General features: G+C 42.5%; 1 long non-coding RNA gene across 1 annotated transcript in view; it reads right to left on the reverse strand.

Annotated features, from left to right (window-relative positions):
- The window catches only part of LOC103618695, a 7,764-nt gene extending 6,809 nt beyond the window's left edge, over positions 1 to 955 (reverse strand). Inside the window, exon 1 of the long non-coding RNA XR_001863419.1 lies at positions 677 to 955. This is a non-coding gene — a long non-coding RNA (uncharacterized LOC103618695). The remainder of the gene's footprint in view (positions 1 to 676) is intronic.
- Between the last annotated feature and the right edge of the window lie 3,491 nt (positions 956 to 4,446).

Genomic DNA, 4,446 nt, shown 5'->3' on the forward strand with positions numbered 1-4,446 from the left:
TGATGATCAGACACCTTTCCCTGTGAAGGCTTCAGTTCCCACCTCCATCCCTGAGCAGCTCTGCCTCAGTCCCACCCACTCACTCCAAAATGGCTCCATGGGGTTTAACTCCAGCTCTTTGGATCTGCCCATCCCCACCGCTCTGGCAGGCAGCACTGACAGCACAGCAGGGGAACACATGAACAGGTACAGGCAAGGGCACACCAACGCCACCAGGTCCTGCAGCACAGCTTCTTCTGCTTCAGGGCCTTCCTTTTTTGGTACAGATTCACTGGAATTTAACCTCTGTGAGAGCCTAATAATAAGAGAAAGGCTGCAAAAAGTGCTTCGACGTTACGACTGCTCAACACCTGAAAGGGTTCAAAAGTGCTTTTTCATTATGACTGCTCTAAACCTGAAAAACTCCAAAAATGCCTCGTCATTTTGTCTGCTTATCATTATACGGGCGGTTTGGACTGTGGGTAGCCCGCCTTGAGGCCCATAAAAAGGAAGGCAAAACTGGTGTAAGTCGGAGGGAAAAGCGAGGGGCAGAGTCCCTGACCTTTGTCTTTCCCCCCCACCACCACCATCGCCTGCTTCGAGACACTCTGAGACCTCCTGGAGCTGACACTGCCCCCCTGAGGAGAACCCCCCTGGACCAGAGTCAGGAGTCGCAAGTGAGTTGTGGAACCCCTACCCTGCTCCTGCGTCCCGTGGTGAGAGCACTGTGAGTGGACCAAAGCTCGGCTGCAATGACCAGGCACCATGCCTGCAACTCGGTAGGACAGGCGGCCGCATTCATGCCAAACTGCTCCCGAGATCAGAGAAGGCAGATAAGATGCTTCAAACGACAGAAGAAAAAAAAGGGCAAAAACTGCTTCACTCCCCCCACTCCATCTTGGCAGCACTAAAGGTAGCACAGTGTGGTGGTGACCTATCCTATGCTTTTCTTTTTAAGTAACCTTGGCTTTTTCTAACTTTTCTCTACTTTTCTCTTTCCTTCTCTTTGCCCCCTTTACTATTAAATAAAATACATCAATTTTTTGGCATCAACATTTAATCTCGCTTGGTTTTAATCTCGTTTCTGGGAATATTTTGAACCTTCTAAGTTCTTTCCAGTTTATGCACAGAGAGTTAGCTTTCTTTGCTTTTCTGGATTTAAACTGGATCATAACAACCTCGTAAAAAGCATCTGGCAAGACTTAAAATTAACCCAGAAGTTCCAGTGCATCACTGCATCACTGGGATTCCAGCTACTGAATGAGCTATGAGAAGCAGTGAAGAAACTGGGACCTCACAGGTGTTACGAATGGGAGGGGCTGCAAAGGTTGGCTTTTGTATGGTTAAAAGTGAGTTAGTTTTTAATGGATTATTATACTGTTGATCAATGTTAATGAAGTTGTAAATCAGTTTAAATAGTTATTAGGTGTCATGAGTTGGGGTGGGAATTTTCTAGAATATGGGTGTAAACCTCATTATCATAAAGGAATAAGTCCAGGAACACCATTGGGCAATTGACGATCCAGTAAGAAGACCCCTGGATGACATCGAGCCAACCAGTGAGCCAGTGAGAAGGCCCTAGAAACCAGCGAGCCAACCATGATACCTCCAGAAGGCGGGGCCATGGGAGGGAATTCTCCGAACTTTGGGGTATAAAATGTAACCTCCCCAGCTGTGGGGTGTGCCTCTGACCGAACTGATCTCTGATCAAGCGCCCAGCGCTGTTACCCTTTACTTTGTGTTTGGGGCAGACCGCCCATTTGAGGTCTCTAATTGTCATTCTTTTGTTCAATAAATTTTCAAAAAGTTTCATCTGTGAGCAGCGTTTCTCACACAGGTAAATCAGGAGCCGCTGTTCAGCCAACAGCAGTGGCAATAAAGGTACTGAGTCAGGACCTCACCAAAACTACATTAAAAGAAATGCCAACACCTTGAGAATCATCTTGCTCAGCCCAGAGTCCATCCAGCACTCACAGAGAGCTGCTGGGAGGCAAAATTCTCCCTGCTCCTCCTGCCTGGGAAACCCTGCTTGCAGCTCCTGCCCCCGCACCTCTCACCTGCATCATTATCCTTTTCCTGTGTCTTTGTTAAATAAATAGTTTTTATCTCTTTCACTTTCCTTCGAGGAAAATTTTTTTTTTCCCGAACCTGGTGGGGGAGGGATGGTTGTAACCTGCCTTCTCTCAGAGGATATATTTCTAAATTTGGCCAAACCGGAACAGAGGGTTAAAAAAACTTTCTGTAAAGTGGCCATCTTTGATGTGGCATCATGAGACTTCCACCCTTTTTTGCCATGTTGGATTCTGGCAGAAACCACTTCTGCCTAAGCCACCATCTCTTGAATGGTACTATAAAATACACCCACTCCTCAGAAGGGCGTCTATTCCACTGCTTGAACCAAAGTCCGACTCCAAAAATAACCATGCCTTTGCACCATCCTTGTCTCCAAACTGTAAATCGCCCCTTGAAATCATGCTGAATTCAGGGTTACAGTTGCAGTTATGGTTATGGTTAGATTACGGTTAGATTAGGGTTTGGGTTGGGTTAGGGTTAAGGTTAGGATTAGGGTTAGGGTTAGAGTTAAGTTTAGGGTTTGGGTTAGGGTTGGGGTTATGGGTTAGGGTTAGGGTTTGTTGGCTGTTAGTTAGTTTGTTAGTTAGTTGTCACATAAACAAAAACAGGACTTTGGTTAAAGTCTACACTCGAGTTTCTGAAGAGGGTTTTCTCAGTGTACTAATTTATCTCTTTAAGTCATGTTTTCATGCCTGTGAATCGTGCCTGAATTAGTAATCTTTTACTTTGAAGGTTCCTGCCCATATTCTTGAAACTACATGATGACAACTGATGCCCACAATTTTCATGTCAGATTTAATTTTTTTTTTTTTCCCTTTATGCATGTCACAAATTCCATCCACCCTTCTTTTACAGCCTCCGAGGGGGTTCTTCGTACAAATGTGGGTTCCTGCAAGCAGCTGCATGTTCCTGCATGACTGTGCCTTGGGCAGAGACCTACTGATAATTGAGAGTTTATTCCATGTGTAATATTTATAAAGTAGGGTAAATAATTTGCATGGCTTGTGCATGCCAGCCACATGCTTAAATAAGCTACTCTATTGCTACTTATAGCAAAAGCAGAATTGATCTACGTTGCAATTACAGTGAGTGGTTAAGAAAATCACACAGGGTGTTGCTGAGTTATTTGATTTCTGTTGTCCACGTCAGGCAGGAGACCGGAATTTTAACCCTTTGTTTTTCCTTTTCAAGATGACTGCCCTTAGTGTTGGACCATTTTTGTTTGGATGTCCGAATCCCTCTCTGTCTCTTACTCTTCTTCATTTTTCCTTCCTTGAATAATTTTTGGTTAAAAAAAGCTTAGTAACCCTACATTTTGCCTGATACAGGAAGGTGGAAAGTACTTTGAGATTTTGGAAGCAGGAAGACAATTTCTTGCCCTTTGTTGTTATGATAAAGTGTAGAGCAAAAAAAAACCTGTTAGGAACATTCAGTTCCATTAATTTAACAACTGCACGGGTCATCCAACACATATTAAAGGGCCAGACTTATACACAGCTTTAAAATTTTGAAGCCATTTTAAATAAACAGTTGAAAATATAATCATATAATTTTATTATATTGAAAGCCTAGATGGATTTGAGGGATCAGGAAGACGAGAATATGGGTCACTGTATATTATATATTGCAGTAGAAGTATGGTTTTAATTTCACTCACAGCCTTACATCTGTTCCTTCTGGAGGTGCTTTCATTTAGTTAGAGTGGAATGTGTTGAAATTCTGAAAAGTCATGATTGAAAAGTCATTCAGTCCTTTTACGGACTAATCGGATTTATTGATGTATTCAGCAACCTGATCCTGTGGTCGGGAGTCCAGACCAATAGGACCAGGCTGTTTTCACTCAACCAAATAAATGGTCAAGCTTCTGCTGATGGCAGTAGGAAGACAACCAGATCCAAAAATTGGATTAGTTATTTTTTCTGTATAAATGTGGAAAATTGATTTTATTTTTTTGTCTATGGAAAAAGGCAGGGATTAAACAATTCCTTAAACGGTCAATAATGTTTGAGTACCCATCTGACCTACACAATATTATTTCCAAACTTTCTGGTACATGCTTATATAAGACCCCTTGCTTGCTTGCTTGCTTGGGGTTTTTTACTTATTTTACACTTTTTTAAAGTTCTTTGTCAGGTTTCAGTATGGAAATCTTAGAAAAATTATTAGACCATTTCAGCTCAGTATAAATATGTAAATAGAACTGCTAGCTAAAAAAAAAAGGGTTGGTATTACCGCAGGCCTGGGCCCTAGGGTATATCACCGTGTCCCGCAGCCATAGGGAGGAGGAGGAGAGAAGATCCAGCAGGCAGGAATTGTGCAGCAAGATTGATTTATTTAATTATTTTACAAACTCTTTTATAGACTTTTTTCTTCATAGTCTAATTGGAAAAAGGA

The sequence above is a fragment of the Corvus brachyrhynchos genome, unplaced genomic scaffold (assembly GCF_000691975.1).
Source record: "Corvus brachyrhynchos isolate BGI_N302 unplaced genomic scaffold, ASM69197v1 scaffold146, whole genome shotgun sequence".
NCBI classification, from domain to species: domain Eukaryota; kingdom Metazoa; phylum Chordata; class Aves; order Passeriformes; family Corvidae; genus Corvus; species Corvus brachyrhynchos.